This window comes from Balaenoptera borealis (assembly GCF_965194805.1).
Source record: "Balaenoptera borealis genome assembly, chromosome: 3".
Taxonomy (NCBI): Eukaryota; Metazoa; Chordata; class Mammalia; order Artiodactyla; family Balaenopteridae; genus Balaenoptera; species Balaenoptera borealis.
In genome coordinates this window covers 119269531-119293295 of record NC_138866.1, presented here as the reverse complement: position 1 = coordinate 119293295, position 23765 = coordinate 119269531, and the positions used below count along the sequence as shown (strand labels likewise).

Below are 23765 nucleotides of genomic sequence, written 5' to 3'. Positions count from 1 at the left end.
GTCTTGAAGCAGGAGCTGTAACACTTCCAGCTCGTTCAACAGTGCTTGATGTGACGTGTTCAGGTCTCCTCGCCTGTCTGGCCGCTCTCCCTGGATGAGGCCCCGTTTGTCACAGTTCCCGCTGAGACAGGGCCCGGAGATCTGAAGCCAGTTGTCCAGCTGCAGTCTGACTGGGCAGAGAGAGCTGGTTTAGGACACTTCTATTCATGCAGATGGAGCCTCCATTAGTTTTCTGGCAGTTCCACAACATTGTTTATTCATATCGAGCCAACCTGGTGACAGACTGGACATAGAGGCTGACAGAGCGAGAAAAGTCAGGGTATTTCAAGGGTTTGGGCCAGGAAAACTGTAAGTTAGACACGTAACCCAACCCCATGATAACTGTTTAGGTTTAGGCTCACTCCACTGGATTATAAAAATGACTTGTTTATCTTTCCATCTCAAGTGCCTAGAACAGTCTTCAGGTCTCTGTGGGCATACCTTGGAGATATAGTGGGATTAGTTCACAACCATGGAAATAAAGTAAATATCACAATAAAGTGAGTCACACTAATTTTTTGGTTTCCCAGCGCATATAAAAGTTACATTTACACTGTACTGTAGTCTATTAAGTGTGCAATAGCATTATGTTTTTTAAAAAAATATGTGATTGCTAAAAAATGCAAATCATCACCTGACAACACAGGGTTGGCACAACCTTCAATTTGTAAAATAAATAAACAAACAAACAAGCAATATGTGCAAAGCAAAATAAAGCAAAGTGCAATAAAACGAGGTCTGCCTGTATTGAGAGTATAGATGATCCTGATGTCCTTGATTATAAATGAATTTGATGACGATATTTCTCAGATGAGAAAACTGAGAAAAAGAGATGTCGCCTGATGTCCATGCACATTTGGGATGTCTCTACTTTGACTCACAGCCACTGCTTGTCCTACTGAGGCATCAGACAGGCTTCCCTGGGAAACAAGAATGGGGCTGGCAGTGAGGGAAATAGGGTTAATCATCCGGTGGTTCAACTAATATTTATGGGGTGCCCACAGAGACCTGGAGACTGTTCTAGGCACTTGAGATGGAAAGATAAACAAGTCACTTTTATAATCTGGTGGAGTGAGCCTAAACCAAAACAGTTATCATGGGGTTGGGTTACGTGTCTAACTTACAGTTTTCCTGGCCCAAACCCCTGAAATACCCTGACTTTTCTTGCTCTGTCAGCCTCTATGTCCAGTCTGTCACCAGGTTGGCTCGATATGAATAAACAATGTTGTGGAACTGCCAGAAAACTAATGGAGGCTCCATCTGCATGAATAGAAGTGTCCTAAACCAGCTCTCTCTGCCCAGTCAGACTGCAGCTGGACAACTGGCTTCAGATCTCCGGGCCCTGTCTCAGCGGGAACTGTGACAAACGGGGCCTCATCCAGGGAGAGCGGCCAGACAGGTGAGGAGACCTGAACACGTCACATCAAGCACTGTTGAACGAGCTGGAAGTGTTACAGGTCCTGCTTCGAGACAGAGGGTGCGAGGGACCTGAAGGCCTTCCCCGGATGTCCCTCTGCCTCTGTGCTCCCTCCATAGTCCTCAAGGGATGACACCTGTTGTTCAGGACACGCTATTGTCACCCTCCCTGATCTAAGTGAAAGCATCCTCCCATCGCATGTCCCCAGCACTCCCCATCGCATGTCCATGTTTTCACTTCTTCTTAACTCTTATCACCTCCCTCGTTGTACCATCATGTCTTGTGTGTGAGGACAGTTTGAGAAGCTCAGCTCTAGAGGATACGATCCATAAGAAGACGCTCAGGGCTTCCCAGTTACTCCTTTGTGATATTCATAGACTTGCCTTTTCCTCATCCGGGCACCACGCCACCCCACATCCCACGCCTAGACTGTTGCATCAGCCTCCCTGGAAGTTTCTCTTTGTTTATTTATATGCCCTGTCCCCATCCCCAATAAAATCCATCCTGTAGGCAGCTGCTCAAGCAGCCTTTCTGTACACGTTCCTCATTCGAGATATGTCGATTGCAGCCTCAGCTCACAGGAGTTTGGTTCCTCTGGTTCCCAGGATAGCCAGCCCGCTGTGACTGGCGATGGCTGGTTCTGGGACCCACGGGGGCTCCTTCACATCCACCAGCCCTCATGGTCATTGATATAGTAATAAAGAATCTTCTTATGCTTCACCTTCCTCCCCCAGAGCACTGGGCCTAGATGATTTTGTAAGTTCTATCAGATGTTCCAGGAACAGATAATCCCCACTTTACAAGTTGTTCCTGAGTACAGAAAAAGAAGGAAAGCTTCCCATTTTATTTAATGACATTAGAATAGCTTTGATTCCAAAGCTGGATAAGAACAGTGAAAGAAAAGAAAACAATAAGCCAATGTTCCCTACTTTAACATGCCACAATCTTGAATTAAATGTTAGCTAATGTAATCCAGTAGTGTATTAAAATGGTAATAATTATATTCAAGTGATTTTATCTCAGAATGTAAGGATGGTACAATCTGATAAATATATCAATGTAATTCATTCCATCATTGGTACTAAAGAATAAAAATCATATGGGCATCTCAAAAGATGCTGTTTAAATAAAGCATTTGTTAAAGTCCAATTCGTATTTAAGATAAAGCATTCCTAGAAAAACTTAGAAGTAGAAGGGTGCTTCCTAAACCTGAAAATGGTAATCTACCAAAACCTACCCGCAGAAAACATCACTCTCAAAGGAGAAAAGTAAGACATATTCCTTTTAGGGTCTGGGAGAAGACAGAGATGCCCAAATTACTGCTGCTCTTTCCTTATGGATGTCCTGGCCAGTGCAGTAACACAGAGAAAGGAAATAAGAAATATAAAGACTGGAAAAGATGAGACAAGACTGCCTTTGTCTGCAGATGGTATGTTTATCTACATAGAAAACCCAAGAAAATCCAAACACTCTTAGAATTAGTCATAGGGTACTGTGAGGTTGCACGATACAAGATACTATGTCAAGGTCAATTGTACTTCTCTACAACCAACAATGAACCACCAAAAAAAGAATATAAAATAACATACTCTTCACAATAGCATCAAAGATGATGAATTATTTAGGAATTAAGTTCAAAGACAAAAGATCTTTATGGAAAATGTATAAAAATCCTCTTAAAGGATAAAAAAGAAGATCTAAGTAGGTGGAAATATGTGACACAATTATGGATGGAAAAACCACATTTGACTTACGCATTTCCAATCCTGCAGAGTCCTCTAGACCTCCTCCAGGGAGCTCTCCCTGACTCTCAGGGGAGGGCTTAGGGACCACCTGTCTGTGCTCTCCCAGTTCCTGTGCCTCTCTGTGTTTGTGATCTATTATCTGTCAGTCTCAGCCTGCTCCCTCAGGCTGTGAGCTCCTGAAGGCAGAGGTTGAATCTTCCTGTCTTTGCACTGCTGACATTTGCACAGTGCTTGGAATATAGTAACTGCTCAACTAAGGTTTATTGCGTGAATAAATAAAAGACAGATCCCTGCTTATATGCTCCCGCTTATCTGCTATCCCTCAAGATAAACACAAGGATCATCTTCATTTAAGAGCAATGGATAAGATAATAAAAATAAACAGGAGGAACTTAAAAAAGATCTATGAATCTTAGAGATTTTTCATAATCCCTATCCCTCCTTTCTAGTTCCCAATTCTGTCCTGTGTTCTCTTGCTCTTTTGAGTGCAGAGTTTTTCAACTTCTTTCTTTCTTCTAGATGGTACTCCCCATTTCCTCTAAGAAGATCTTTCTTTCTGAGATTCAGCCTTTTGAAGAGCCCCAACATATCCAGTTGGTGACATCATCCTCAAAGACTCCCATAGAATAGACTGATTTATCAAAGGCCTCCACTGGCTCACTGGAAAGGGGTTCTTGAACTCTGGTGAATCTTAGAGGCTGTTACAAAATAAGTATTCCTGGATCCCACTCCAGCCACCAGGAATCAGATTCTCTGGGAGGTGAAGTCCAGGTATGTATGTATTTTGTGTGTTTGTGCCTAATATTTGTCAAGATCAGCTGTGGTATAATGGAGTGTCCCTTGGGTGACTTTGGCCCAAGACATTATTCACACAGCTCCTCTCTGCAGGCAAGCCTGGCAGGGTCTTTTTGATGGACGTGAAGGATGACTTCATGACACCATATGATTTGGATTCCAGGCCAGTGATGACAGTTCATGCCCTTTCTTTAGTCTGAAGCAAGAAATCCATACTAGACTTCCACTTGAAAAAGGCATCATAAAAAGAGGGCAGGGCTTCCCTGGTGGTGCAGTGGTTGAAAGTCTGCCTGCCAATGCAGGGGACACGGGTTCGAGCCCTGGTCTGGGAGGATCCCACATGCCACGGAGCACCTGGGCCCGTGAGCCACAACTACTGAGCCTGCGAGTCTGGAGCCTGTGCTCCGCAACAAGAGAGGCCGTGATAGTGAGAGGCCCGCGCACCGCGATGAAGAGTGGCCCCCACTCGCCACAACCAGAGAAAGCCCTTGCACAGAAACGAAGACCCAACACAGCCAAAAATAAATAAATAAATAAATAAATAATTAAAAAAAAAAATAAAGGTTTTCCTTTAAAAAAAAAAGAGGGCAGGTGTGAAAACAGTATTGGATTTACACATTAACACCAAATGGGTCCAAAACACAGTGTTTCAATTAAGCCACACACCAAATGCCTTCCATATTGATTATTTTCATCAAGAACTAAAGCTACCACTCTATAGCAAAGAAATGCACTGATAGATTTGTTGGGTGTCTCCTCCCCACCAAAATAGTACTTTGAAAGGAAAGTATTCCCCCCAAATGTGACTTAAGGTGTTTATATTAAAGAGTAGATAGTTTTAAAAATAGAAGTATGTTCTTATATTTTGTTGTAGTGGATGCTGTAGTATGTTGTCCCGATTCCCTTCAGGACTGAGGACACAGCTGAGTCCCTCCCCAGGACCTGTCTTCAGGAGAAGGAAGCTGCTTTGTTCAAAGGTTACCCTCCCTTCCTGGGGGCAGCCAGCATCCACTGATTGCTTGATGGAGGGGTACAAAGGCCTGGCCTCCTTGCCTTTATTGGGACAACTCTGAAGGGCCATTCCAGCTCCAGAACTCCCTATAAGATCAGTTGAGGTCTCTGTTGCATCTGCCCATTCCTGCATCCCTCACCTTTCATGGGATATTGTTCCCAAGCACTCTCCCTGATAAACCTTCTGCACACAGATCTCAAGGTCTATTTCCTGGGGAATCCAACCTATGACATCTGTTTGGTTCATGTTACAACTTGATTTTCTGGTTAGATTTTAAACTCTTATGATAAAATATTTGGTCTTAACTACTTTAAGATGCTATAATATCAAGTACAGTGCTAAGCAAAATATATATTGGCTATTTTTCATTTCTACCTTTCAAATACTTCTAATGTTTCTCTTTTATAACATGGGTTCAGGTGTCAGATGACTTAGGCTGAGATCTTCACTCTACCAATTAGGGGAAATCATTTAACTTTTCTAAATCTCAGTTTCTTCATCTGCAAAATGGGATTAATAACAGTACTTATCTCATAACGTTGTTGGGATGATGATTAAATGATATACTCTATGTAAAGCACTTAGCACTATGCCTGGCACATAATAAGCATTCAATTAATGGTAGCTTTGTTGTTATGAATGGCATAACACTGGCACGACTCCGGTGACCTTAGTTATTATTACTTTAATCATCACTTTACTCCTTGATTGTTGTAATAGAAACTGGTCTTCCTGCCTCTTAGTTTTCCTTCACCTTACTCCTTCCCTCCAATTTTATCCAATGCCACTGAATTATTTTCTTTTAATGTTGCTTTCATTATATCACTTCTCCACTCAAAATTCTTCAGGGACTCCTGATTACCACGACCTTTAAAAAGTGGCTCTTCCGTAGTCATCCAACCATTTTTCCAATGGAGAAAACTCTTCTTTATTGTCTTTGAACCATCAGTCTGAATTACTTTCCCTTTTTTTTTTTTTAAATCAATCCAAACCCTGCCCAGATCAAAGTGGACCCCATCAATTAAACTTCCTCTCTATCTAAGTCAATAGCTACCTCTGTCCTGAGTCTAGCATCCTCCCACGTTTCTAATACTGTATAGTCAAAGGCAGCCTTAAAGTTCTACGTTTTCCTCCGATTTCATAAATGAGTCCAAAAATCTCCCTTGATAAGCTTGTCATCAGGACAGACTACAAAGGTTGCTATTCTGAGCATCTCCATCAGTCCTTAGGCGCTTTTCACATCATTAAAATTTACAAAAGGATAGTACTAAAAAATAGAGTGGACGTCTCAAAAAAGAAAAAAAGGTTTAAAAAAAAGTGACTCCCACCCACAAATAACACACAAGACCAAATGCTGAGCCACGATGAGGTAATGAGACATATGGAATTTGTCTAAAAGAAGTCAAGTGGCTTCCAGATTTGGAGGTTTGATGCCTCCAACTTATTTTTACTGGTAGAGATTCCATTTTATGAGTAATATTTGGGACATAGTATCAACAGTCGGCAGTTCACAAACTCTTTAAAAAGTCTGTCTCCCAGCAGAAAAGGTTTAATTAAGCTTGACAGAAACTATCTAGCAGCTTTCATAAGTAATTGCTATTACCCAAAATAGGACCAACTCATAAACTGCATGATTTCAGAAATGATGAATCAATAAAAATGTTTACAGAAACAGGATTTTGATTAATTCCTTCAGACTAACAAATTCATGGCACATGTGATAAATTGAGATTTCTACTGTCAATTAGGGAAACCCAGAAATCAAACCCAGCCCTCAAATATGGCTCTTTGGATAACTGATCCCAGATTTTGGCGTTGGAACCACTTTCTAAGCAGCTCCTCCAAGATCAACCGCACCACAGCTCTGGGCTTTGTTCCTGCTATAGTCAGGTTCAAAATTGCTTCAATTCTCATGAATTCATGCTAAGAGCTACAGTGAGACTGACTATGACAACATGCATTGTAATTATTATGAAGCCTTGGTAAATCAAGAAACAAGTCATCCATAAGTAATAATCGCTTCCCTTTATGCATATAAGCTCAACAGCAACCAAAATCATTAGCAGTTATAATAAAGTAATATTTCCTCTATTCCTAGGGTAAGAATTAACATGGAAGTTCCATTTATCTAGAGCACAAGTAAAAAATATTTTTTGTTATACAGCACTGTGCTCATAGCAATTAACTCTTGAGTTTCTACAAGGATCCAAAGAACCTTTGAAGCCATCAACAAATATGAAATTATTTTCCTGCAGTTTCAGTGTCCAAACATATTTATTTGAAGATTATCAATGTGTGACAGCTATAGGAACACTCAGCTGATCAGAATATCAGTAATTTAACACTTCGATGGAAATTTACATGTAATTATTTAATAGATACAATATTACTATGTCATTCCCATAAACCATCTTCTATTTTTTCCAAAATGCTCTATACTTAATGAGTGCACAAAATAACCAAATAAGTGAAACAAAGTTAGTGTGTCAGAGCATCTCTGGGCCGAAAGGGACCTTCAGGGACCCCCAAACCAATCCCTCCCCTGGGACAATTGTCCTTACAGCTTCTGGGTTGTTTTTATGTTAAAAATCTCCATTAAGTTACAAGAATTGTACATTCTCATTTTCACTCAGTATTTTGACAGTAATTTTCCATCTTCTTGTAGAAACTCTTGATAAAATAGTACTTATTATCCAGTACTTCTCCTGTATTTAACACTGTATTTCACAGCAATCTAAATTACCAGCAGTTGTAATTTTTTGGATGTTAAAATGTGAAAAAAAATGTGCATTTTACAATTGAAAACACATGGTCATCTTAGTGTGCAATCATACATGCAAAAAACAAGAGGTCATGAACATGCAGAATTCTGAAGCAAAGGAATCCAGAAATCATTTCATCTAACATCCTACATCCCCGTTTCTTTTTTTTTTTTTTCATCCCCGTTTTTAAAGACCAAGAGATTCAGAGCTAGGAAGTTATTTGCTCAAGATGACATAATAGGGGGGTAGCTGATGGGGAGAATGGAAAATAGGTTGGACTCCCAGCCTGAAACTGACCTGCTGGTTGTTAACCTTTTCAACCCTCACCCCAGTAACAGTGGTCACTAGGGCAGTGAGTCCAGGCTGGAGGGATGACATGGGATATATACACAGCCATTTTAAATTTTTTTTAGAAAAATGCATTTACTTTAATAAAATTTTTTAAAATAAAATGCAGTGGCACAAATCACCACAAAGTTATTTAAGTGATTATATCCATAGGCTGCTCTTGTAATTATATGCTAAAAATTTATGACTGTTCTTATTAACAGCATTTTCCCTCCTAATTAGAGCAATATCAAGAGCTTCTGAGAACGTGTAATGTTTCCTAAAGTACTACAAAAAGTATCACAAACACAGTTTGTGCAACATTCATTTACATCACCTTTATCCACCCAAGGTTTCACTTCAAGCTTATGCAAGGTTATACACAGAATTCAAAAATCTAATTGTGTTATTTGATACCACAATTATCAGTAGGGTTGCTTCACAATGAGCTAATCCTGATGCCCTCCTGATGACAAATTATCTTGCGAGAAGATGACCTCTGTTTGGTAAAGGGCATATGGATGGTTACAATCCCCTAGGCAAGACCTTGCTATGCCAATCTGACCAAAGCTGGACCAATATTTTTTCCATGTTGATGCGTTACATGCAAATCATATCTTCATAGGTAATGTGCAGCATTTACATGTCTCTCCCTGTGTCTTGCATCAGGAATAAGGAAGAGGAAGCTACAACTATGCTTTCAAATACCTACAATATGTCAGGCACTGTATGAAGCATTGTACATTACTTATCTCACTCAGTTCTTATTTATTTATTTATTTATTTAATTGTTTGGGGCTGCATTGGGTCTTCATTGCTGCACGTGGGCTTTCTCTAGTTGCGGTGAGCAGGGGCTACTCTTTGTTGTGGTGCACGGGCTTCTCATTGCGGTGGCTTCTCTTGCTGCAGAGCACAGACTCTAAGCGTGCGGGCTTCAGTAGTTGTGGCATGCGGGCTCAATAGTTGTGGCTTGTGGACTCTAGAACACAGGCTCAGTAGTTGTGGCGCACGGGCTTTGCTGCTCCATGGCATGTGGGATCCTCCCAGACCAGGGCTCGAACCCGTGTCCCCTGCATTGGCAGGTGGATTCTTAAACACCGTGCCACCAGGGAAGTCCTCACTCAGTTCTTAGCCATCCCAGAAGGTAGGTCTTACTAACCTCATGTTTTGGATGAGAAAATAGAAGATCAGAGATGTTAAGTAACTTTTCCAAGGGCTCACCAGGGGTATCATGGCAGAGCTGCCATCCAGAGCTCCACTTGTCTGATCCCAAACACTGCACTGGTTCCTCCATGCCTCCCTCTCAGGACTCTCAAAGGCCTTTAATCACAGCATCAATGCAACGGACAGCGCATTGTATATTTTTCTTCAAACTGCCTTCTGGGACTGCAGATGATTTTCTAAAGAGCTGCACGTAATTCCAGTCTTATAGGCTGGTCACCCTTGACAGAGAAGATGTTGACTAGATACTGGCTGAACAGAAGTGATATTAAGTAACATTGAAAGAACTTCAAACCTTGGTCAGGATTTCCTATCAGGTGTTACCTGAATTAGTTGGAAAAATGAATTGCTACTGTCAATCAGACCTCCCTCCACCTGTAGATATTTATTTCCATTTATTAAATAAAGTTCTATGTGGAATAGAGAGAAAGCTGTGCCATCCACCTATAGGTCCTGTTTGGGTGTATGCATTTGAATATAATGAACAGAGAGAAGAGGAACTTGAGCCACAAAGGAATAGAATGAATAGCAGCAATGGAAATTTCGATTTATAGTATCACCAGGTGGGATTAAAAATTTGTGCCAGGCAAGAAGAATGTGACCAGGAAGTTAAGTCATTAAACAACAAGCTTTTATGGAGTCTTAAGAGCAGGCTGATGAAAGAGAAAGAATGAATTAGTTTGAACACAACTTGCCGGTACTTCTGTCTTCCAGAAGATTGGGTCCTCAGCTTGTTTTACCAGATGCCAACTATCCTTGCTTTGCTGGGTTTGGAGAGAAACCCTCCTGGGTGCTAGATAGTGCATCCACTCTTTTTGTTTAAATCCTGGTTTGGGCTTTATGTTTAATTTGTAAAATGTATAAAGATGCATGTGTGAAACCTTTGAAAACTGTAAATCACTATAGGATGTAAAGAATTGTTCATTCAATTAAAAAAAATCAAAAAAATGTGTAAAGATGCAGAAAGGCATAGAAAATAATACCAAGTACTCAGTAAATTAATTTTTTGTTAAATTTGCTTTAGATATTTTCTTTCTTAGGGAAACACAACATTACTGATCATGTTGAGGAGGCTTTTGTGTCCCTCCCTACTTCCATCCTCTCCCCAGAGGCAGTCTCTGAAGCTGGGGTACATCCATGCTCTTATAGTGTCTGTTTTGTGTTTTTAATTCAAATATTTGCATAATGGTAATGTATCTTTAGTAATTTGTTTTCTTCACTCTGTGTTCTTGAGAGCTAGCCATGTGGACACATGTGCATCTGGTTTATTCATTTTAACTGCTGTTAAGAGGGCACATGTGGAAGAGTTGCCCTGAAGTATATACCTAGAAGTGGAATTGCTTGCTTTTATGGTGTGTGTGCTTTCAGTTTTACTAGGAAGTGCCTCTGTTTTTAAGTTTCAGGTATCAATACACACCGTTTCTACATCTAAGTAAGACAACCTCCAACAGTACTAGGATAAGAGAGTCTTATGAAAATTTAAGTGAGGTTAAATAGGCATCATAATTTTCTTCAAAAGACTACTTTGGGTACTTCCTTGGTTTTAGAGCTTTCCATGACTGAATGTACTCCCAAGCTTTGGGCTACGACCAGAGATGGAAAATAAGAACGCTTGTTGTTCAGAGGTGTGTGCTGATTGTTTGGGGTCTGTGGACATCAGCTCATGCCTGCCGGGTAGGAACTGGTAAATGGCTCCTTTGAGGACAAAGATAAACAGAAATAAAGAAATGCCAGAGCTAACTGGAAAATTGTTTTCATAATTCAATTTTGTTTTACATAACCTTGCTCCCCAAATGTTAGCAATTTAGCTCAAAGAGCTGTTACTGTTATTAAATAGTTACTAAATGTTGCAAAGAGACAGCTCAGCAAAACTCATGAACCGAGAAACCATTTTATGACCATTGTTTCACCTCTGGGGGTGGCTCGCTGCATTTTGTTCCAGGTCCCTAGGGCCCAGAGGTAATAACATCTGTATTTTTAAGACCAGCTTTGTACCACACCTGCATATCAATTCCCCTTTTTGACTTCTGCCTCTAAACCAAAGCCAAATGTTTGGCTACAGATTGGGTTTCCAGGGTTCGGCTGAGTATTAAATGCAGCAGCCCCAAGACTTCAGTGGTCCCACAAAAATTTTCTTAAGTGATATTAATTGAGTCCTGGGAAAGTTTAAAAACTATAAACTTGGTCGCATGCATGCTTCCGGGAAGGGCCTATCCCAGTTGGCTCTGCCCTACCACCACAGTGTCCCCACCCGGCTGAAGCTGACGTCTGACGACGTGAAGGAGCAGATATAGAAACTGGCCAAGAAGGGCCTGACCCCCTCGCAAATCGGTGTGATCCTGAGAGACTCACATGGTGTTGCACAAGTACGTTTTGTGACAGGCAATAAAATCTAGAGAATTCTTAAGTCCAAAGGACTTGCTCCTGATCTTCCTGAGGATCTCTATCATTTAATTAAGAAGCTGTTGCTGTTCAAAAGCATCTCGAGAGAAACAGAAAGGACAAAGATGCTAAATTCCGTCTGATTCTGATTGAGAGCCGTATTCACCAGTTGGCTCGATATTACCAGACCAACGGAGTCCTCCCCCCAAATTGGAAATAGTCTTAAAAGTGGCTAACTGTCATAAACCAAGAGATAAACTTACTGTAATAAGGCAAACATCTCCAAGAGTGATGAACAAGTAAAACAAGGTAACAGCAAGATCCTTTGCAAACCCCAGGGTCTTCAGGCTCCTGCAGTGCTCTCCCAGCAGCTCCAGAGCAGCTCTGGTTTTCTGGTATTTAAAGGACCCACTTCTACAAAAACCACACTCACAGAAAGACAGACAAGATGAAAAGGCAGAGGGCTACGTACCCGTTGAAGGAACAAGATAAAACCCCAGAAAAACAACTAAATGAAGTGGAGATAGGCAACCTTCCACAAAAAGAATTCAAAATGATAGTGAAGATGATCCGGGACATCGGAAAAAGAATGGAGGCAAAGACTGAGAAGATGCAAGAAATGTTTAACAAAGATAATGGAGGCAAAGACTGAGAAGATGCAAGAAATGTTTAACAAAGATCTAGAAGAATTAAAGAACAAACAATAGAGATAACTGAAATGACAAATACACTTGAAGGAATCAATAGCAGAAAAACTGAGGCAGAAGAATGGATAAGTGACCTGGAAGACAGAATGGTGTAATTCACTGCTGCGGAACAGAATAAAGAAAAAAGAATGAAAAGAAATGAAGACAGCCTAAGAGACGTCTGGGACAACATTAAACGCAACAACAGTCGCATTATAGGGGTCCCAGAAGGAGAAGAGAGAGAGAAAGGACCCAAGAAAATATTTGAAGAGATTATAGTCAAAAACTTCCCTAACGTGGGAAAAGAAATAGCCACCCAAGTCCAGGAAGCACAGAGAGTCCCATACAGGATAAACCCAAGGAGAAACATGCTGAGACACATGGTAATCAAACTGGCAAAAATTAAAGACAAAGAAAAATTATTGAAAGCAGCAAGGGAAAAATGACAAATAACATACAAGGGAACTCCCATAAGGTTGACAGCTGATTTCTCAGCAGAAACCCTACAAGCTAGAAGGGAGTGGCATGATATACTTAAAGTGATGAAAGGGAAGAACCTACAACCAAGATTACTCTACCCGGCAAGGATCTCATTCAGATTCCATGGAGAAATCAAAAGCTTTACAGACAAGCAAAAGCTAAGAGAATTCAGCACCAACAAACCAGCTCTAGAACAAATGCTAAAGGAACTTCTCTAAGTGGGAAACACAAGAGAAGAAAAGGACCTACAAAAACAAACCCTAAACAATTAAGAAAATGGTAATAGGAACATACATATCGATAATTACCTTAAATGTGAGTGGATTAAATGCTCCAACCAAAAGACACAGGCTTGCTGAATGGATACAAAAACAAGACCCATATATATGCTGTCTACAAGAGACCCACTTCAGACCTAGGGACACATAAAGACTGAAAGTGAGGGGATGGAAAAAGATATTCCATGCAAATGGAAATCAAAAGAAAGCTGCAGTAGCTATACTCATATCAGATAAAATAGACTTTAAAATAAAGAATGTTACAAGAGACAAGGAAGGACACTACATAATGATCAAGGGATCAATCCAAGAAGAAGATATAGCAATTATAAATATATATGCACTCAACATAGGAGCACCTCAATACATAAGGCAACTCCTAACAGCTATAAAAGAGGAAATTGACAGTAACACAATCATAGTGGGGGACTTTAACACCTCACTTTCACCAATGGACAGATCATCCAAAATGAAAATAAATAAGGAAACAGAAGCTTTAAATGACACAATAGACCAGATAGATTTAATTGATATTTATAGGACATTCCATCCAAAAACACCAGATTACACTTTCTTCTCAAGTGTGCACAGAACATTTTCCAGGATAGATCACATCATGGGTCACAAATCAAGCCTCAGTAAATTTAAGAAAATTGACATCATATCAAGCATCTTTTCTGACCACAATGCTATGAGATTAGAAATCAATTACAGGGGAAAAAAACGTAAAAAACACAAACACATGGAGGCTAAACAATATGTTACTAAATAACCAAGAGATCACTGAAGAAATAAAAGAGGAAATCAAAAAATACCTAGAGACAAATGACAATGAAAACACTATGATCCAAAAACGTATGGGATGTGGCAAAAGCAGTTAGAAGAGGCAAGTTTATAGCTATACAAACCTACCTCAAGAAACAAGAAAAACCTCAAATAAACAATCTAACCTTACACCTAAAGGAACTAGAGAAAGAAGAACAAACAAAACCCAAAGTTAGCAGAAGGAAAGAAATCATAAAGATCAGAGCAGAAATTAATGAAATAGATACAAAGAAAACAATAGCAAAGATCAATAAAACCAAAAGCTGGTTCTTTGAGAAGATAAACAAAATTGATAAACCATTAGCCAGACTCATCAAGAAAAAGACGGAGAGGACTCAAATCAATAAAATTAGAAATGAAAAAGGAGAAGTTATAACAGACACTGGAGAAATACAAAGCATCCTAAGAGACTACTACAAGCAACTCTATGCCAATAAAATGGATAACCTGGAAGAAATGGACAAATTCTTAGAAAGGTATAACCTTCCAAGACTGAACCAGGAAGAAATAGAAAATATGAACAGATCAATCACAAGTAATGAAATTGAAACTGTGATTAAAAATCTTCCAACAAAGACAAGTCCAGGACCAGATGGCTTCACAGGTGAATTTTATCAAACATTTAGAGAAGAGCTAACACCCATCCTTCTCAAACTCTTCCAAAAAATTGCAGAGGAAGGAACACTCCCAAACTCATTCTGTGAGGCCACCATCACTGATACCAAAACCAGACAAAGACACTACAAAAAAAAGAAAATTACAGACCAATATCACTAATGAATATAGATGCAAAAATCCTCAACAAAATACTAGCAAACAGAATCCAACAACACATGAAAAGGATCATACACCATGATCAAGTGGGATTATCCCAGGGATGCAAGGATTCTTCAATATATGCAAATCAATCAATGTGAAACACCATATTAACAAATTGAAGAATAAAAACCATATGATCATCTCAATAGATGCAGAAAAAGCTTTTGACAAAATTCAACACCCACTTATGATAAAAACTCTCCATAAAGTGGGCATAGAGGGAAGCTACCTCAACATAATAAAGGCCATATATGACAAACCCACAGCGAACATCATTCTCAATGGTGAAAAACTGAAAGCATTTCCTCTAAGATCAGGAATGAGACAAGGATGTCCACTACTCTCACCACTGTTATTCAACATAGTTTTGGAAGTCCTAGCCATGGCAATCAGAGAAGAAAAAGAAATAAAATGAATACAAATTGGAAAAGAAGAAGTAAAGCTGTCACTGTTTGCAGATGCCATGATACTATACATAGAGAATCCTATAGATGCCACCAGAAAACTACTAGAGCTAATCAACGAATTTGGTAAAGTTGCAGGATACAAATTAATGCACAGAAATCTCTTGCATTCCTATACACTAATGATGAAAAATCTGAAAGAGAAATTAAGGAAACACTCCCATTTACCACTGCAACAAAAAGAATAAAATACCTAGGAATAAACCTACCGAGGGAGACAAAAGACCTGCATGCAGAAAACTATAAGACACAGATGAAAGAAATTAAGGATGATACCAACAGATGGAGAGATATACCACGTTCTTGGACTGGAAGAATCAATATTGTGAAAATGACTATACTACCCAAAGCAATCTACAGATTCAATGCAATCCCTATCAAATTACCAATGGCATTTTTTATGGAACTAGAACAAAAAATCTTAAAATTTGTATGGAGACACAAAAGGCCCAGAATAGCCAAAGCAGTCTTGAGGGGAAAAAAATGGAGCTGGAGGAATCAGACTCTCTGACTTCAGACTATACTACAAAGCTACAGTAATCAGGACAATAAGGTACTGGCACAAAAACAGAAACATAGATCAATGGAACAAGATAGAAAGCCCAGAGATAAACCCACGACCTATGGTCAACTAATCTATGACAAAGGAGGCAAGGATATACAATGGAGAAAAGACAGTCTCTTCAATAAGTGGTACTGGGAAAACTGGACAGCTACATGTAAAAGAATGAAATTAGAACACTCCCTAACACCATACACAAAAATAAACTCAAAATGGATTAGAGACCTAAATGTAAGAGCGGACACTATAAACTCTTAGAGGAAAACATAGGAAGAACACTCTGACATAAATCACAGCAAGATCTTTTTTGATTCACCTCCTAGAGTAATGGAAATAAAACCAAAAATAAACAAATGGGACCTAATGAAACTTAAAAGCTTTTGCACAGCAAAGGAAACCATAAACAAGAGGAAAAGACAACCCTAAAAATGGGAGAAAATATTTGCAAACGAATCAACGGACAAAGGATTAATCTCCAAAATATATAAACAGCTCATGCAGCTCAATATGAAAAAAAAAACAACCCAATCCAAAAATGGGCAGAAGACCTAAATAGACATTTCTTCAAAGAAGACATACAGATGGCCAAGAAGCACATGAAAAGCTGCTCAACATCACTAATTATTAGAGAAATGCAAATCAAAACTACAATGAGGTATCACCTCACACCAGTTAGAATGGGCATCTTCAGAAAATCTACAAACAACAAATGCTGGAGAGGGTGTGGAGAAAAGGAAACCCTCTTGCACTGTTGGTGGGAATGTAAATTGATACAGCCACTATGGAGAACAGTATGGAGGTTCCTGATAAAACTAAAAATAGAATTACCATATGACTCAGCAATCCCACTACTGGACATATACCCAGAGAAAACCATATTTCAAAAAGACACATGCACCCCAATGTTCACTGCAGCACTATTTACAATAGCCAGGTCATGGAAGCAACCTAAATGTCCATGGTCAGACGAATGGATAAAGAAGATGTGGTACATATATACAATGGAATATTACTCAGCCATAAAAGGAACGAAACTGGGTCATTTGTAGAGATGTGGATGGATCTAGAGACTGTCATAGAGAGTGAAGTAAGTCAGAAAGAGAAAAACAAATATCGTATATTAACGCATATATATGGAACCTAGAAAAATGGTACAGATGAATAGGTTTGCAGGGCAGAAATTGAGACACAGATGTAGAGAACAAACGTATGGACACCAAGGGGGGAAAGCGGCGGGGGGGGTGGGGGTGGTGGTGTGATGAATTGGGCATTTGGGATTGACATGTATACACTGATGTGTATAAAATGGATGACTAATAAGAACCTGCTGTATAAAAAAATAAAATAAAATAAAATTCAAATATATATATATAAATTTTAGAGGAAAAGAAGATGAAAGGAAATGAAAGGCAGGAAGAAGAAGAAAAGGGGCAGACAATAAGAAATTACTAATAAGAGTAGAAGTGAAACCTAAATGATGGTGGAAAAAATTTAAACTAAAATAATTTAAGAAAAAGATTATAGTCTAATTTTATGTACTTCATTACTTTATTTCTGGCTTTTATGTGATTTCATTTTAAAAGTAGAAGATTGCTATTAAATGTTCTAAAAACAACTGGAGGAGAGGAATTTGAGATAGGGAATTTGAGGAATTCAAGAACTCTCAGGTTGGAGTTCACGTTAGTTGATTTATCACTAGAAACTTCTGCTGACATTTGCCATGATATCACATGATGTGATGTGAATCAATGTTCTAACTTACAAATTATCTTTTAAAAACTAGAATTAATTATAGATTGGCCACTCCCTGGTGACAGGTAGGAAGTTGCTTTAAACGAATTGCTAAACTCTTTTGAATCCCTATGACAGATACGGGTTACTGTGAGCAGTTGACCTGGAAAATAATGTGAATGGAGCCTCCAAGGGGCTTTGCTGTACAGTGGGCCCTCATCTGGAAAGGTTCCTTGTAGAGAGCCGAACCTGTTCATGATTAATTCACCATCATGAATTCCTGGTGTTGAAGACCACCCAGTTCAAACCTCTTGCTCAATGCAGGAATCCCACGTACACCTTCCCTGAACAGGTTATCCAGGCACTTCTGTGGAACATTTTCTCTTGGTGTCTGGGGGCAGCACAATTCTATTTTCTAGGAAATTCTTCTTTATGGTGGATTAAATACAGGCTCCTTATTACTTCTACCCATTGGTCCCAGTTCTGCCTTTGTAAGTAGAACAAAGGAGATCTACACCTATTTTCCAGAGCTTTGAAGATGGCATTGCTGCCTCTTCCTGCTTACCTCCACCAAGATTCTCCAGGTTAAACCACGCCAGCTCTCTCAACTGTACTTATTTGATAGGGACTCTAATGAATGGTCCTGGACACCCTCCCTCTGATAATCTAGAGATTATCAGAGCCCTTCTGAAAGTGAGCTGCTCGGAACAGAACATAATGTGGTCTGACCAGCAATTCAAAGAGAACTATGATTACTCAGGACCCTATATTTCTAGTAATGCAATATATAATTAGATTCGCTTTCAGCATCTTTTCATTGCACTAGTGGTTTTTAAAGAAAGTCAGCTCAAATTTCCAGATCATTTCTAGATGAACTGCAGATTTTCAAACCAGCTATTTCCAGATTTTTTTTTTTTTTTGGAACTACCATCAAGCTTAGATATTTGTAGTTCCCAAATTTTACCCTTCTTCATTTTGAAAATGTAGACATTTGTCTATCTCTAGTCTTGGCACATTTGTATTGTGTGTCTGTTCTGGGCCAGCTGCTGTAATGGGAGCTGGGAATGGCAGTGAATGAGACACAATCTCTGCCCTTGCGGAGCCTCTATCCAGTGGGGAGAGTCACGTAAGTGATGAGAAGATTACCATAGCCCAGGAGCAAGTTGCCATGGGAACACACATTCATCCACACTGAAGGAGTATCTCTCCCTGGGGTTCTGGGGCCAGTCCACAAACAATTAGGATTGGCCAGAAGCCCAAATTCATCTCAAGAGCTCCACCTCCTCAGTTACCCTGGGCTGCAGGTGCCTCTTTACCCTGTTTCTCGTTTCCCACGTAAAGAGCAATGTCCACCCAGGAAAACACAGAATCCATGTAGGAACAGCCCTTGTTTCTCTTCGCTATTTAATAACATTATTCTTGGGACCCTAAGGAGTAGGCCTGACCCTGCACTCTGTTCCTACTTGCTCTAAAGGATGATAATGATGACGAATTGAAGGAGCAGCTTCCGTTTTTGTTGAACATTCACTCAGTATAAAGTACATATTATGTATATCTCATATATACTCCTTCAGTCCTTTCTAGTCCTCATAGCAATCTGATGAGGTATTTTTATCCTCATTTACAGCTGGGAAAACAGGCTCAGTGACATGTCCGGTGTCACATTATTAGGAAATGAGTGCACCCGTCAGTAGCTCAGCAGTGAACTATTGACCGGACACCTGTGGAAATGAGGCTGCTCGCTGGGCCCCAAACCTAGGATTCCTGTACCTTAAATGCATATATTACCCTGACCACTGTTTCTGATGCCTTGCTTACCTACAGGCCAACAAGACATCCAAATGATCTAGAGGCCCTTTTTTCAAGAGTCCTGGTTGATTCCACCCTTGGCCTTCCTGACCCTGTTTTCCTACGTTTCACTGCTGTGTGTGTTCATCTGGGTGCGTGATCCCCTTCCGCCCATGTGACCAAACTTTTGGAAACCCGGGCTCGTGAGATCTCTAGAGACAGCTTCATGGGTTTCTTTGGAAGTTTCCCTCCTTTCCCTGGTTCTCATTTTCTTTCAATGGTGTTTCTTTCAATGGTAAAGTGAATTGAGTTTAGAGGTTTTGTTTGGTTGTCCAATTTTATAAATTCACTTACCTATCTAGCAACATTTTCATTTATTTTGTCCTCCATCCCTTTGGGAGCCATATTTCTCTTTGGAGTCTCTGAACAGGAGATCCTGTTTATCTTTTCTGAAAATAGAGATCCTGTGCATCATGGAAACCTCGTTTCCATTTTTCCATTTATATTTAAAAGGGAGAAGTGAACAAGGCTGAGGGCAGAAGTAGAGAGCTATAAAACACTGGCCCACTGTTTTCATTTGCAAAAGCAAATCTGTACAAGTTGATTTACATCGAAGGTAGTGTAATCTAAGAACCGCTCCAAAGGCCAGTCCTTTCTTGGGTCCTGTTTTTGAATTGAGGGCAGTGGCTTGGTAGGAAGGGTGGCATCTTCCTATCCCGAGCTGGTGGAGACTCCTCACACGCAGGTCTCATCTTCTGGTTGTAAAAGCACCCAGCGCAGAGTCAGTCTCAGTAAATGTGAACTGCTGGGGTAGGGGTTTCACCTACACTCAGGTGGCGTGCTTCTCCCCCTGCCAGGTCTAGCTCGTTGCCTCTCTCCATTTTAAAAGGAGGAAGAAATAGCCCCTGAGTTCCTTGTCTCCAGTTACTGCTCTCTTCAAATATTACATATTCTTCATCTCCACTCAAAGTCTTATCTTTTTTTTGAAATGTTCCACACTGACTCTCACCCACACTAACCTCTCCCTCTCTTCCTATACTTGAAGTATGTCTTCCAACTAAGCATTTCTGATTTAATTAAATATTTTCAGAAACTGTTATTTAAACCTTTCAGATTTATGGCTTTCCTATCCAGTGAGATGAAGCTTTATGAAAATGGAACGAAATTTCACTCTTCCCCTTCTTTCCAAAAATCCCGTACAAGGTTGAGCCAGGCGGTGAGTAAAACCTCTGATCTAGGATTACAAAATCATTAACAGCCATGGCCATTCACCAGAAGGCAGCCACCGGAATTGTAAATAAATAGAGGGCTCTGATAAAACACATACAACTTTTAGATGACAATAACTTACATAGGAACCAAGCCAGGGAGCATTTTGAACTAATGTATGAGGATGTTAGAGAGCAGGACAACTTCCCGGCATAAAATAAAATGGATTAAATAAAGTCTGTTTATTTGAGCAGGAAACAGAAGAAATAAATATCTTTCACAGACCTGCCCCCGTGCCTCCAAATTTATGACATGGTCACAAATGTCACAGGAGGTCAGGGAGACAGGGAAGTCAAAGATAATCCTGATGTTTTAAATTCAATTGACCTGGGAAATTTATGATTTCATTTAGAGAAACAGAAATATTTGGAGGAAGCAGCAGGTTCAGTTTACTTGTTTATTCCCTGCAGTATTCCAAAAGAATCAGAGGTGGGGCAGCAACCTTAGGTGGTTGGAGATAAATGAGTTAAATGGATGGAAGCATTCCGTGCAGAAGACAGAGAGACTGGAAGGGCTGACTTCAAGGGCATGTGAGAACAAGGAGAATTCAGCATCCTATAAGTCAGGAGAATCGGTCCTCAAGAAGACTTTGAGGAGGTGGAAAAAATAAAGCTGTGACAATGCCAAGTGGACATGATAATTAGGCAGTTACCAGTGTCCTCAGGAGTAAAGGTGGCTGAATCCAGACTGGGATGGGCAACAGAACAAAGTAAATGATGGCAAGGAAATGCAAGAAGTGGGTAGAGTTCTCTCAAACACTGGCAAATATTTATTTGGGGAAGACAGATAAATATTTAGCCGAAACAGAGTAGTTGAGTTTTTAAAAGAAGACAAGGTACTTCAGGGAGCGAGCATTGCTATTCTACCGTTCTGATGACCCAGCTCTAACCATAAAGCCTCCACGTCTGGAGCTGGCTTCTGCGGTTAAAAGTTGAATTAATAAATATACCCTGTAGTGAGGGGAGGACAGGGAAAAGGGTCTATTTATTCAGTGAGCTTACAGTCTGGTCAACATGCAGCAAATCTCCTTTCAGACCATAGGTGGATATTGGTTACACATACTCCAAGCTTAGATGAGTTATACTTACGCTCCACAAAAAAGGAGGCATATTGGTCAGCTGGGAATTTGGTCCAAACGTGATACTACATTCCACCTAATCAGGACTGGTTTTTATTGGAGTTCATAGGTTGTGCATGGATTTAGTGGTTTACATGGGATATGATCCCATATGTGGATAGAAGAACCTTTCCGAGCACAACAGTTGGTATGGATAGAGCTTCCTAAACAGGGTGTAGAGGAAAATTGACATGGTCAGGCCAGTTTTGCTTGGGTGGATGTGGGGAGTTATGAACATGAGAGGATCCAGATAAGGAAGAGGGGTTTGGAGAGAGAGACTGTGACTCATTTTATATATGTGGCTCGATAAATATCTCCAAGCTAATGATGACCTGGCTCAACGTTGTCAAAAGTGAGCAAAGACAATTTAAATCAATAAATCCTACTCCTATTTATGTCTTAGTTATCCAAAGCAGCATTTCCTAAAGTCGTTCTGAATATGCAGGATTTTAAAGGATGTTAAAAATAGGGGAAAAAAACACCCCAAAACAATGGCTCCATGGAAAACAAGTTTGGGAAATGCTAAATTGTACAAAGTCAACCAGGTTTCCTCAGTGTCTTTACTATGCCAGTGGGCCTCGTGAATCTCCAAGAGGAGCATATAACACACAGCATTTCTTGGATTTACTCGCATATAAACCCTCTCCTGAGCAGGACTCTCAAAGGACCAAAGGTATTGGAACACACTTGGGGAAAGGTTGCTCTTCACCAGCTTTGCTTATGTAAACACTATGCCTGTGACTGGCCATTAGCAAATGAAAATGCATTTGCTTTTCCGTAAGTCAAGGTGAATTTCACAATGCTTTTTCATTAAGGAAGCAGACTCCACAAAGGCTTTACCTTGGTTATTCATGTGACCAAGTGACAAAGGCTTTTATTAAATAAACAGTACCTTTCAAGATAGAATTATTATCAAAAGCACAATTTGTGAATTTGCTGACTCTTTCCTACTGATGGCAATAGCATTCTGCCTTCAGTCACATTTAGCAACAGTCAGAAATTTCAGGAAAGCGTCGACAATCATCCACCTTGCTCTAAGCTCATTGGAGTACCCTGGATTGGGCCTTTGAAACGTATCAATGCATTGACTCTGTTGGGAATTAATTTCACAGCTGGGGCCTCTGTCTGAGTGTGATCCTTTCAATTGCAGAATTCAGAAGGCAAAGAAGACGTGAGAGGAAGTTGAATGGCCTCCCATTCCAGTCCCACAGCAATGTGTCAAAAGTTGAAGCAGCTGCACATCCCTCTTTGTCTCTGTCAACAGCTGCAGCCATGGAACCTACCCCTTTTCACGGGTGAAAACAGCCATGGACAACCTTGTACGGTTCACACACTAACAATCCAAGTAACCTCACAGAGCCTGGGATGCCGACGCCATTCTGCCTTCCTGCTGTCTGCCCTTTGAATTCTGGATCCTCCATCTCTGTGAAACCATTTCCTCTATGAATTATCTGTTTGTAGAAATCCTTCCATTCAAGGAGCCATCTTACAAAGAAGTTTGCAGAAGAAGTCTGGCATCAGCCCCACTGAGGGGTGATTAGTTGAAACTGTGAGCTCATCCAACCTTAGAAAGCCTCATTACCTCTTTTACAAAAGGCTTTAATTCCCCTTTAGTGATTAAACTGACAAAAGCACAAAGATACTGGTCATTCATGACCCTATTCCAAAGGTCTCCCAGGCCTTCTGGCCCCTCCCTGACCACACAGCTAGTGTTCCCCAAGTCTTTGAGGGTTGTCCATTTCCACAGAACTGGCTAACAGGGGATGTCTTTCAAGTGACCCAGTACTCTGGGCCCACAAATGCCTTAGCTACGAATGGTACACGCACTGACTTAAATGCCTCTCTACAGCAGCAGTTCTCGGGGCAAAGAGCTTGCACTCAAATTCTGCTCAGCTCCAAGCCTGCAAGACCTGACCCCTGCCTAATTTTCCAACCTTATTTATAGCCATTTCCCATTCTACAACTTACATACTCAACCAGCACACCCCCCCCCCACCCCGATCCAGGTATTCCAGACTATTCCCTGTCCCTTAATCCTATCATGCT

The 23765-nt window shown here is 40.3% G+C and overlaps 1 protein-coding gene, 1 long non-coding RNA gene and 1 pseudogene across 3 annotated transcripts in view; 2 read left to right on the top strand and 1 right to left on the bottom strand.

Moving 5' to 3' along the window:
- The window catches only part of THSD4 (thrombospondin type 1 domain containing 4), a 572383-nt gene that overhangs the window by 113706 nt on the left and 434912 nt on the right, over positions 1–23765 (bottom strand). The gene's annotated exons all lie outside the window — the stretch shown is intronic.
- The window catches only part of LOC309624902, a 280987-nt gene that overhangs the window by 18010 nt on the left and 239212 nt on the right, over positions 1–23765 (top strand). The window lies entirely within an intron of this gene.
- LOC309624894 (small ribosomal subunit protein uS15 pseudogene) lies at positions 11474–23684 on the top strand (annotated as a pseudogene). The gene has a single exon. The product of its transcript is annotated as a small ribosomal subunit protein uS15 pseudogene (transcript).